Source organism: Ambystoma mexicanum, chromosome 1p (assembly GCF_040938575.1).
Source record: "Ambystoma mexicanum isolate Mex_15411 chromosome 1p, UKY_AmexF1_1, whole genome shotgun sequence".
Classification (NCBI taxonomy): domain Eukaryota; kingdom Metazoa; phylum Chordata; class Amphibia; order Caudata; family Ambystomatidae; genus Ambystoma; species Ambystoma mexicanum.
In genome coordinates, this window is record NC_090921.1 from 609,893,581 (window position 1) to 609,907,310 (window position 13,730).

Consider the following 13,730-nt stretch of genomic DNA (forward strand, 5'->3'; position numbering starts at 1 on the left):
CACAAGCAGTGGTGAGTGGTCAGAACTCAATATGCCCAGGTATTGTGCCGATTCAATTTGTGGGAGGTGGGCCCTGCCCACAAACCTGTAATCTATCCTGGTGTATAGGCCATGCAATGAGGAGTAGTAAGAGTATCCTCTGTCTGTGGGGTGTAGCTCTCTCCAAACATCCGCCAAATCGAGTTGGGTTAAGGTTGTATTTAGAGCCAGAGAGGGAGTAGTTGCCCTATTTGGTGGTGGTACAGATCTGTCTAAATTTGGATCTCTCACAAAATTGAAATCTCCCCCCCAGATGAAGAAGCCGTCTCTGTGGTGTGTTACTTTAGCACATACCATGTTGAGGTGCGCAGGGATACCGTGATTGGGGAAATAAGATTGACTATACACACCTGTGTTTGTTCAATAGAACCCCACAATATCGGGTACCTGCCCTTTTTTATCCGATTCCACCCCCAACAGTCGGAAGGGTACTCCAGGATTTATCCAGGTAAACACACCCCTTGCATATTCAGAGTAGGTTGCTCCATATCCTTACCCTCCCTACCCCCAGCCCTCCTTCAATTTAGACATAGCCTCCTCTGTGAGATGGGTCTCTTGCAGCAGGGCAATAGATATCTTTTTCCTGCTCAGATAGGATTTGACCCGGTTCCTTTGCAGATAAGTGCCCATTCCCCTTACATTCCACGACAGTAGCTTAATTTGTGCTGCCATAATCAAGTGAAGTTGTTCCCCACAACCTCCACCTCATCCAATTCGAACATTGTGGCTGAGCGTAGCACAGGGCTAACCTCCTACCCCACGTGTCCAGCCCTCCCATCGCCTCTCAATCCTGTACATGACTTTTCACTAATCAATAGCAATTTGCTTGAAGACCTTATAACATTAAAAACATTAAACAAACCAAACAAACACTCCCAGCTTCTGTCTTGATCCAGCAGTGCTCGGGCGCCCCCACACTTTTTGGGCACATCCAGACTGCTGAGTGCGAGTGTCATTGTGCTGGCAACAGGCCTGCACTGATCGTTTTGTGGGTTAGGCCTCAAAGCTCAGGTCAAGTGGCCAAGTGGACCGCCAACCGATTCAATTATATAACAACTCTACAACAAACGTCAAGCTGATTGTGGTCGACCCACCACTCACACTGGTAGGCGACTCTGTTTCCCCAGCAGCCTCCCCTTCCTTCAGCTCCAGGTCATTCAAGTGACTGCTTCCTCCTCATTGGCCAAGTTGTTGTGCTTCAGCCACATGATGGCTGCAGCCGGAGTGTCCAGAAACACAGCTCGCCCCTTGTAAATCACCTTCAACCTGGATGGGTACATCAGCATGTACTTTAAGTTCAGCTGCCTCAGCCTAGCTTTGATCGGGATGAAGGAGTTTCTTGCACGTTGAACTGCGGGTGTGTAGTCCGGGTAAATGGCTATTTATGAGTTGTCCCTTGTTATTTCCCCGCCTTCTCTGGAATGCTTAAGTATGATCTCCCTGTCAAGAAAGTTTAGGATTTTGGCGATCATTGGGCGAGAGTACGTTCCCGGTGGGGGTCTCTTCTGCAGGGATCTGTGGGCCCTTTCCACTGCAAAACCTTATGATAGTCGACCTACACCGACCTCTTGCTATATCAGTGTCTCCACAAACCCAGTCTGGTCTTGGCCTTCCATTCCTTCCGGGACCCGCAGCAAGCGAACGTTGTTGCGTCTAGCCCGCCCTTCAGCATCCTCTGACCTTGCTTCCAGTGTTGCCACTCTTTTCTCCAGTTCTTGCACCTTAGCCTTTAAATCTATCGTGTTCTCAGTTGATTCCTGTAGCCCGGCCTCAGTGATGGTTACCCTTTCCGCCAAGTTACGTGCGTCTTGTCACATCAACTGCATGTCCGTCTTGACTTCGGCAATTTTGGTGTCAATGAACGACCGCAGTGCAGCTATGGCTTCTAATACGGGTCCTTCTCGGGTTGCTTCATCCGGAGTTGCCTGTTCATTGAGTGCATTAGTGCCTTCTTGCGCTGGTACTCGTGTTTTTACCGTTACATGCGAGTCCATGATCGACGTTTTGGCTTTGTTTTTGGACGCAGACATGGCCACTTAGCCAGTATGCAGGGTGGACTTCAGCCAAGCTCAGTGACTTCACAGACCTTCCTTTTTGTCCGCCTCTCGGGAAGTGGGGTCGTTGTTGAGCTAGTGCAAACTGAAGTGTTAAAGATGTGTTAATGTTAATTGTTTGTGCATCCTGCTCTCTGACATTAAGGGTTTCACATGTATCGGTCTCGCACTTCTGGCACAGTCTGGTTAGTGTGCAGTCTCAGGAGTGGTTGTTTGTTCCCTTTTCCTTGCATCACCTCCAGAGCAATCCCATCTCAACACCCTGGTCGCACAGGCTCCACAGCACTCTTCTGAATAGTATCTCATGCCCCCTCGAGTTTGAGAGTCCACTGGCACCTTCAGTGAGACTGCGTGCCCCCGATGGCAAATGTGTGTTTTGGGAATCACCCAGGATGGCCAACAGGCTTTCTAGCTTACACGCGTTCCTCAAGTGTTAGCTCAGTGTTGCAGGAGTGGCCCTGCTTCCAGTGCCATCCTGCATTTATGCTGCAGGCACTGCTGGTATTGCTGTACCCTGCCTCTGTTCTGCCCTTCTCACCCAGTGCCCGACTTGTGGGGTGGGTCCTGCCGGTAACAGTGGGTTCTAGGTAATTGCCCTTCACCCCCACTTGTGTGGGGACTTCCTTACATCCGTTGACGCTTCAGTAACTCAGCTGCAGTCACGGACCCCCATTCGAATACGCCGTGTTCCTCAATGGCTGCCTCACAGCCCTTGGAATAAGCTGCAGCCCTCCGTGGCGCTGTAACGCCAGTTCCCCTTGCTCGTATTTCTGCTCATTGTATAGGGTTGCTTCAGCAGGAGTGCTAGTGTTCCCAGTTCAGGTTAGCAGATTATAGCGTACCCCAGAGCTTGGGTGCAGCACGTCCTACCTTGATTCTTCATCTGTCAGGAGTTTCAGTATTCATCGTACGGCCTCGGTGCTCTGCAGGACCAGCATTCTCCCTCGGATCGCAATCGACTGGGAATCCCTCATCTTGCACCGAGGGCAGTGCGGCAGCTCTGTATTGCGATCTACTCCTTTCAACGGGGGTCCCTCTCCTGCACCAGATTTCGTCTTTTCCGACGGCGCGTATCAGCTCCTCTGCTATATGGCCCGCCAGTGCATGTGCACTGTACCTCGATCAGCGGTTCTTGACGTTTATTTAGCTCCTCACCACACCAGTCTCTGCAATGATGGTCTGTGTCCCTGCGACAATGGAGAGAGTCAGACTCCTCTTCCAGGGCTGGTTCGTCTTCGTTGTTAGTGAACCCCCCTGCCCTTCCCCCTCACCATTGATTGGGTGCCTCTCGGTCTCTGCCATCTTCTCCACCCTAGTGAGTTGTCTTCAGAGGGACACTACTGCGATGTCCCGGCTCCATTTTTCATCGGGCTGCTTATGGGGGTTCAGAGAAACGCTTCCCCCGTTCTCTGAGACAGTTTCTGCTGCAGTTAGTATGTTTGAACATAGTTTTATAATCAGTGTACAGGCTCTCGGCCGGAGCACAGCCCGAAGACCTCCTCACTCCATGAGCTCCAGACAGCCAGGCCTTGTTCTCCCTCCTCACTGCTGTCCAGCTTTCCACAGGGGATCCTTCCTCCGTCAGTATGGCAGCAAAGTAGAAAGTAAAGGAGACATGTCAGTCCATGGCATAGACAGAATGTGTGCAAATCTGTGACATTACTGTGGTCACATTTTGCCATACATTGGCATGCATGTGACCCTCATGCATCGTTCCATTGCACCATTGACCTACTGTTGTCGCCCATGTATGCAGGAACCCCATAAACGTATTGGTGCTGCCATTGACGATGAGTGGTGCATGTCTGACCAAGGTGAGGATGTGTCAGGTATTTGTGTGTGTTGTTAGGATGGCAGCCCCATGATTGCTTCATTGCTATTCATGCGGGTGATGTTGTGTTGCATGCGGTAGTTGTATCTCCTATGTCCATGTGGCTTGACGTGTAATTGGGGATGTTGGTGCTCATGTACAGGTGGTGTGGAATATGTTGCTTGTTGGCAGTGCACAGGTGGTACACGTGGTGTGGTGGTATGCTCACTTTATCTGTAAGTAAGGTTTACACGTGACTGGGGTGTGTGTTTTCTGTGGAGTCTGGGGTGCATGTGTCAGTGGTGGTGTCATCTACCATGGGGTATGCCAACTTTTGTGTGTTCTGTGGACATGTGCATCCAGGTCCTTATGAGATGTGTGTGCTATGCTGTGCCCTTTCTGCTGTCGGTCAATGTGGTTTACTAGCAATGGGTATGAGTCATGGCCTGTGTGCGTCCATGGCATGTTCCTTTTGAGCCAGTTGTATTGATTGTTCAAGTGCTGCATGGCTGTCTGAACCGTGGGTGTGGTTGGGTGCGCAAAGTTGATGTGTTTACCACGGAAGACTATACCTGTTGCTGAGCCTCATAGGCCAGTGCTCACCTCCTCCGAAATCAGGCTCAGCATCTTTTCTTCCCTGGGCATCAGTCGCAACCCGAGGCCTGGTGGTTCTCCCCTGGAAGCTTGGGCTACATAGAACTGGTTGTACTTCAATTTGACCCTCTGCTTCTCGTCCAGCCACTTCTTTATTTTTTCACCCCAGGTGGATTGCTCGATGCCCAGGGCATTGATATGAGCTTGTGTGCGTGTCACTGGCTCTGTGTGGAGCAAATTCCAGGCATCCGGAGCATGCTGGTCTGGTGGCTATGGATGAACTCCACCATTAGGTCAACCTAACCTTAGATGAAGTTAATTTTGCACTGGACCTCCTTTGCAGCTTCCATCTTACTGAACACCATCACATATGCAGCGATTCGGGCCACTTGTCTGATGGTATTTATTGATTGTGTAGGGTGTAGGTAAGGTTTTTGATTAGGGTGTGTGCATTGGATGTGTGTGCAGGTTGTGTGACTGTCAAGTGGCCAGGGATGGTTAATTCTTCTAGTGTGCACCTTGTTTGCTGATTGGGGAGCAATGAGGTATTGATGCTGTCACATGTATTTTCAGCTCGCTTTGTGTGTTTGGTATGTTTGTGTATTGGTATGTGTTGGAATGTGTATGAGTTTGTCCAGTGTGATGTGTTTGTCCTGTGGGTGCTGTGTCGATCTTGCATTGTGTTGACTATGTTGACATAGTCAAAGTGGTCCTGGTAGATACGTGGCATATGGCAAATGTTCTGCCATTCTGTGGCATAATGTCAGAGTTGGTATCTCTGGCATGTAATGTGCACGTTTTGATGGCATACTTTCCGACTTCATTCTCTCTTTCCTGGCAATGTGGTATGGGTGTTCCTGAGGGTGTGTCAAATGAATTGCGGGCGTGTTGGTGTATGTGTGCCTATTTTTGGTGGGTGTGATGTTGAAAATGTCCTTTCATTCGTGGGTGTGTGGGTGTGTGTGCTCGTGTTTTGTTGGGCGTGTCGGGGGAAGAGTAAGTTGCAATGGGTGAGATGTACAAAGAGTGTAAGTATGAAGGTATTTACTAAGCGAAAGCAGATCTTGAAAAATGTGTCTGAAGTGTCATAGGTTAAACCATGTTGTTGGTGGTGGCAGTAGGGATGTTTGGCAAAAGTGTGTGGGTGCACAGGAAAAATCTTTGCGGGTTGTATGTGCACATGTTTGTCATGTTTGACTTCAGTTTTCATTGACATGTTAATTTACACTGGCGTAAATAAGTTCCGCCGACGGAACTTATATGGGGTATTTCTGGGCATATTTGTCTCTGTTGTAAATTATGGACAAAAAAGACGTAGTTAGTTAATTTGGGCCAATTGTATTTTAAATTGACTGGAAAAAAAGTCTATTTTCCCCCACAGAACACCAATGCCCGGAATCTGTTCCAGACAGGGCCATTATAGAGAGGACGACCAAACCTCCGGGTGTGTTTGGTGTCCGTCCCAGTGACACTATTGAACAATTATATCTGATTCCTCCGGCACTTACCAATCCAGTGAGTATGGATGGACGAATTCGTATACACTCCCACTATATGGGCGAGTCAGTGAGCACTTCTCTAAATAGCCAGTCTCAGTCACATAGAGAATCACGTATTCAATGTATATGTTTGGTCATTACGCCATCTGACACATATTCCCACCGACATTCATACCAAATTTTGACCACTTTCTGCAACTTCACAACTTGACAGGTTTACCATGGGTCTGAAGTCTTCACCCAACTTCCATGAAATTACATCTCTCCACCTTGGTAGACAACATTTCACCCTGAGTGGATAACTACACATTGTGCGAGAATAACTACAGACATGAAGTAAGTCGTGATAAAATCCCTAGCTTCAGATAGACTTCCTTTTTACTTTTGAATAGGATGCACTATTGTCTATCCAGTTTCTAATGGAGCACACTAGCCGTTTTACAATATAGATTAGTGACATATTGTCACTAATTACTGGACTCTCTCATTGCACCCTCACATGGTATAGCTGGCTCGGTGGATTGAAACCCACATGCACCTGTAACCATTGGTCATTGATCACTATCGGTAAGTGTATTAAGAACTTATTAAAACTTATTAAGATTTATCATCAGCCTAGAAGCAACAACTAATCGGTTGCTTTTATCCACAAATTGGGACAATTCGGACTTCTCTGTTCAGAAATAACAGCAGAGACACTGCCATCCAGTACTAATACCCCAGAATAATTTCCCAAGAAATAGTTGTAATTGTTAGGGAAAGAAACATGTTGGGTAATACAGAGTTCTATTAATATGGCTCTTCTATATGGCTAATTGCATTTGTGTTAATGTGAGGTGTATGTAAAAAAAGAATTGGTACAATTATAATGTTTTGTGTTCCATGCTCCATTGATGAACCTTTGAGTATGAAGAACTGTTTGATTATTTAGTCTGCGTTAAGTGGCAGGTGCTTGGCAACCGTGACAGGGTAAAGATAAACTATTTATTTTTCCAGATTGTGATTTTGTTCGATCATTGGATACTGTTTTTAAACTAGATTAATATTTTTGATACTGTACTTAGTGAACATTCCCCATATTAAATATTTGTAATTTTCATCAGCATGGAGTGACTATTGAATTCTTAGCTGCTCGCCCTAGTTTTCTTTCCCAAATACGTGGTTTCTCTCCCTTTGGATATAGAATAGCGACCGGTTTCAGTATATTGTTTGTGTATTAGGATTTCATACCTAGTGCTATAAATAGTACACTACTGCAAAGATTTGTATTAGCATTTCATCAATAGTAATTGATTTTAGCATAAAGATTTGTTGAAGCCATGCAGTTTACATTGTTGAACATCTAAATAGTAACCTACTTGTAGTTCACCTTTATTGTGATAGTGCATTATTAAATATCTAACTAAAAGGGTAGGTTTTATGGTTGAGAAATTTTCATATATTGAATTGAAAAGTGAATTGTTGCATTCACTGGTATATGTCAATTTTAAAATTATTATTTTACAAACCTAGCTCTGTTAAAAAGGCTATAAAGGTGTTGTTGTGGGTGACATTTTCAAATTTGATACAGTAAATTAAGTATACATGAATAATTTTAAAGTTTGAAATTAGAAAATTACAAGTTTAACATTATTTATAATACTAGTGGCTCTGTTTATCAAAAAATACATAAGCTTGAAAAGGGTGCATACTTTGCATCCGCACTGGTCACTGTCTTCAATTGAAATCTTTAATATTGTTAATAAGCGTGGTTGGAAAATGTCTGTGTTGGAGCTAGTTTAAAGCACAAACGGCACATGCGTTTGTTGTAAAATACATTTGGTGGAGTGTTTCTGTATGTTGGTTGGTTATTACTATAGCAACATAGAACTAGTTTACATTACGCATGCACAGTTTGTAATTATTTGCACGTGTATTTTTGCATAAAGGAGTGTTTATTGGATACGAAATTGACATTGCAGTTTTTAAAAAATGGAACAACAAATAAGTTTATAAGTAAATGTGGTGTGGATGTATTAGGTGTAGTTCTTTATATTGTAATGTATATTAAGTTTTCAAAGTTTTGTAAGTAAATCATTTCATACATCTGCAATATAAGTGTATCAAGCATTACACATGCATGTATATTCGTAGTGTTGCAGTGTCATTCCATACTGGTGTGGTGTTATTATAGTATTCAAGTGTACAATGCGTGTATATCAAATTATGCGTAATCTTTGTTAGGCATGTGTGTGCACATATGCTATTTTGTAAAGCAAATCATAGTAGTTCATGTTTTGCATTGTTGCCTATATATTTTTATGCACGTATCTTTCATTATGCATGCACTTATACATGTACTTTATTATAGTTCACATATTGCATGCTGGCCTCTGTATTTTTTTGCATATATCTTTCATTATGCATTCCTTTGTATATGTATTTTTGCATGTAAATATGGTGATTGCAAGTGCTTTCTTTTTTCTTTAAATGTTGGGAAACCCTTGGCTGCAACATTACATGAGTGGAGTGCTAAATACTTCACCATTTGGTAACATGAATGTGTAATTGCATGCTGTCTCAGTGTAAAATGGCAAGAAATTATTGACAAACTTGTCTATTATAACAGTGGTAAAAAACAGATTTAATTATTTGAGTACATGCTGAGGGGAATGACTTGGCTACCGAAGAGGAATTGAAATATGTTTGGAAATTCTAACTGATTTGCTATGCCTAGCCTAGCAAATGGCAAGACATAATTTACAAACGTGTTGTCTGTTGTGACAGTGGGAAAAAATGTATTCAATTTTAATAATTGCTGGGGAGAAGGATGTGGGCTACTGAAGAGGAACTGAAATATGTTTGACATTCATACTGATTTGGTACGCTTAGCAGGATTATTTCCAGAAACAAAAATTATCTTTTCATGTTTGGCAGCACGTACAATATGAATGTGTGGCACTGGAAGCATCATAAAATCAATCGAACAAACGCAAATGTAAATAGATATGTATATACCTTTTCAGTTCAATATGGCCTACATTTTATTTTTCACCAGAACATTAAAAGTCGCATTGACAGTTTCTTAAGGGTGGGTGGAGTTCATTTGAGTAATGAGGGGAATAGTTTATTTTTAAGCAATATGATTGAAGGACTGTGTTATGTTTTGCAGTAATGAGCTACTTTACTTTTTCTTTTGTGTACAGTATATTATTTTTCTCAATAAATTGTTATGTATTTGATTTATTTTGTGTATGCTGTAATGTATACACAATGGGTGTGTGTGCGTATGTTGTGTATGGTCATGATAATGTTGGCTGCATATTTTTGCCTGAATTATGTTGCTTTAGTTTTGGTTGCAATGCATACATGGTATGGGCGACTGTGTATCTTTTGTGTGGTCATGTTAATGTTTACTGCATTATGTTGCTTAAGTGATGTTGCCTTAGTGTATATTGTGATGTTTACCTAGTGGAGGTCAGTGGACATAATGTGTGGTCATAATTGGCTGCATATTGTTGACATAATTATGTATTTCCTTGCTTCTAGTATATGTTGTAATGATTGCCTATAATGTGGGGGCAGTGCGTATATGGTGTGTGATCATTATCATATTGGCTGCATATGGGTGCCTGAATTGTGTTGCATTAGTGTAGGTTGTAATATGCATGCAGTTAGTGTATATTGCAATGGGTACCCAGTGGTAGTGGGTGCGTATGTTGTGTGTGCTTTCTTGCTTTCTTGCTTTAGTGTATGTTGCAATGTGTATGCAGAGGGGGTGAGTGCATATGTTGTGTGAGGTGATGATAATGCTGGAAATCTGTATTTCCTTGCTTTCGTGTATGTTGCAATGCGTATGCAGTGGGAGTGAGTGTCTATTTTGTGTGTGGTCATGATAATCTTGGCTGCATGTTGTTGCTTGTATTATGTATTTCCTTGCCTCAGTGTATGTTGACATGTGTACACAGTGGAGGGAGTTTTTATGCAGTGTGTCTTAATGAAAATGTTGGTTGCATATTGTTGCTTCAATTATATATTTCCTTTTTTAGTGTATGCTGTGATGTTTACGCAGTCGGGGTGAGTGCATATGTTGCCATGTGTATGCAGTGGAGGTGAGTCCTTGCTTTATTATATGTTGTAAGTGTACACACAGTGGGTGAGTTAGCATGATTATGTTGGCTGTATGTTTTTGCTTGAATTATGTATTTCCTTGATTTAGTGTATGTTTGGAATGGGTATGCAGTGGAGGTGAGTGTGTATGTTGTGTGTAGACAAGCTTGTGTTGCCATGTCTACACAATGGGGGTGACCTCATATGGGGTGAGTGCAAATGTTGTGTTTGGTCATGTATTTCATTGTTTTAGTGTATGTTCGAAATGGTATGCAGTGATGTTGAGTACGTAGGCTCTATGAGGTCATGATAATGTTAAAATGATGTATTGTATGTGGTTACAGCTGTTGCGCCTATGGTTGGTGTGTTTGCTGTTCATGTGGTTGGCATGTATTTTGTACTGTGTTTGTATTTTTGTCAGTCACAAACATTGTTGTCATTGCACATGTGTCACATAAGATAAATCTTACATCGATAATATCTAAAAATTGGCTTAGTCGATTTTCAATGTTTTTTTCAGTACACCAATTCCAGATGAAATCTAAGGTCATGCAAACATTGAAGTGGCCAATTTTTACGTATGTTTCAGCTGTTAAAAGCAATTCAAACCCTGATCAAAGCAAAACATTTGCAAACTATGCAGCCATTAATGTACATTTCTGTACATTACTAAGTCACCTGCCTCAAATATTACTCTAGCATATTTCCAGAACTTTTCATGTACACGTACATAGGTTATTAAGAAAAGCCATTTCCTGAAACTCCATGGTAACTTCTTCTTAAACGTATTCATGCCTTGCGGTAGCGTTAAGGCATAACATATATATGATGGCAGCAAATCCAATAAGTGGATAGACAATTGTGGACAGGGCTTTTTTAAATGTACTAGATGTAAGATTTGTAAGTGCGCACACAACTGTACAGCATACCTACATCCTATACTGGGCCATCCATCAAGATTAACAACAAGATTTCTTGCGACTCTGACTTTGGGGTCTATGTTCTCAACGCCCTTGTAACAAGTGGTAGTACCAAATGTAAATTAAAAGTCTATCTTGCAGCACCTAAGTGCAATCAAAATGAATGATACTGCTTATCTTCTGACCAAACATTTTGCAGCACTCCATGGAGGTAATCCCAATGGTTTCAAATTTTTTGGCCTCCACAAAATTGAGACTAGACCAGAAGGAGGGGCTAAAGAACATCTATTACGTCAAAAAGAGACACAATAAATTACAGATATTGAAACAAAAAATCCTACAGGACACAATATTGATGAAGAATTGTATACCTTTTAGGATCATATCATTGGACTATTTTGTATTCACTATGATAAATTTGCACTATTTGCGGACTGTAATGTAATCAACCGAATTTGGATATGAGTATAGGTCTTTATGGTTTTAATTCTCTTGGTAACATCTTTGGGTAGCTGTTTAGTGAAACATGTGACAGGCTTTGGCAACATTGCATGTACATTGTTGAATAAATTAATAGGCAACAAAGCCTTTTTTCTTATTCTACGTTTCCTTCTTTGCATTTGACATTACTGTATTTGTTTTGTTCTTCTCACTTTCTTTCGATGTTTTTCTTTTCTATGTAATTTGAATGTGTTCTTTTCTATATGTTCTTTACAGATAATATTTTATTATATGCACTTTTCACACAGATGAGTTGCGAATACGGTTGTGATATCGTGATTTGGTTATGATTGTTATTGATTGGTGCAGGTCAAAGGACAGTGTCCAGTTATTCACACATAGGACCTATTTACAGCTAGCATTAGTGGTCCATTGCCGAGCTGCCGCAAGGTATATGTGATATCCACACTCCACAGTATGTTTGAGACTTGAAGCTGCCATGGACTGACACCTTTGTGAGCTTGCAGCACTTTGCACTTTATTTAGTGGATACACTTATTATATGCATGGTCTTCAATAGTATTTGTTGAGTGCTCTGCACCTGCACAGCACCCAGTACTGCCATTTGCCCAGCAGACCATCATTTAGCAGCAGGCTATTAGTTGCTAGGTACTTCCTCAATAAAACTGAGCATATAGCATTACCCACATTTATGTACATGAATAGCAAAACATCTCAACTATCGGTGAGTATGTCAGCAGGTAATCGGATATATGCTGTTATGCACATATCCGCATTAATTGAATTTACAGCACGTTTCAGTTCCCAGGACTTTATACAGCAGGCAGATATTTGCAAAGGACAGGTATTTGCATCAGTGGGTACATCGGCAGGTAATAGGATATATGCCCATCCCCCTTAATTGAGTTTAAAGCACTTTGCAGTTCAAGGCACTCTTGCACTTTATACAGCAGACAGGTATTTGCATAGGACAGTATGCTATACAGACCAGCTAGAACTAATGCTTGTAGGGTATTTTCCCCATGTGTAAGCTTACAGCACTTTGCACCTTGTTTACTGGGACATATGCTGGTAGGGATTTATACCCGTAACTGAGCTTACAGCACTATGCAGTTTCTGGCACTTTTGCAATTTATACCGAAGGCAGATATTGGGATAGTACACAATACTTATCAGCCAGAACTGATGCTGCTAGGGAATGTTCCCAGCTATGCAAGTTTACAGACTTTGCACCTTGCTCAGCGGATATATTGTTGAAGAACATGGCCTTCGCTGATCACATCTATTGCCACGAATTAGCATCGTACAACGCACTTTAACTCAAACAATTTCATGCCGCCATAACTTCTGGTGAAATTCTGGGATTGCAGATTTTATGAAAAGCAAATAATGATGTATGTTTTAATGTTTAGCTGAACTGTTGCGAATATATATAGGATAGATACAGCCTTCTGGCTGGAAGTGCAACTCGATTTCCTGTGCGAAGACACTGGTGGGAAGAAGATATAAATATATATATATATATACATGTATACATGTATATATATATATATTACATGGCTCGCGGAGCGGCTGTGTAGTTATGGTTAAGTTTTTTTAAAAAAAATATTTATTTACAGAATATTTACAATTTACAAAAAACATCACATAAATTCATAACTGCATATATACAAGTTCACTCAATGAAAACAAATGAAAAAGAGAGAGAAAAAAAATAAAAAAATAAAATAAACCAACCCGTTCAAAAAAGATCATTAAACTTTCCCCATATCTTGTCATAAAAAGACAATTTGCATTTCAGTTTATAAATCAACTTTTCAGTTCTAGAGAGTTTGTGCATTTCTTCTGTCCAATCATCAAATGAAGGAGGAATCCTGATGTTCCACCCCCGCAATATCAAGCGTTTGGCAATGATGGCTCCCCTAAATAGAAATTTTTTGTGGGAAGAGCTGAGATCACAAATCTCAGAGTCATCACCTAATATCATTGTCTTGAAATCCAAATTTGGATCCCCACCGGAAATCCTAATACAAGCGTCACTTCACACCAGAATCCAGAAACCCTGACACAACTCCACAACATATGTTCCAATGAACCAACTGCCTGCATACAACCCCAACATTCATCACTATCCACCATACCTCTCATTTTTAGCTTCTCTGGGCACCATTAAACACGATTAAGAATTTTGAGTTGACGTGTCCTTTCGCCTAAGTTCACAGGAAAACATTCCTACAAATATTTTGCCAGCAATCAGGTGTGA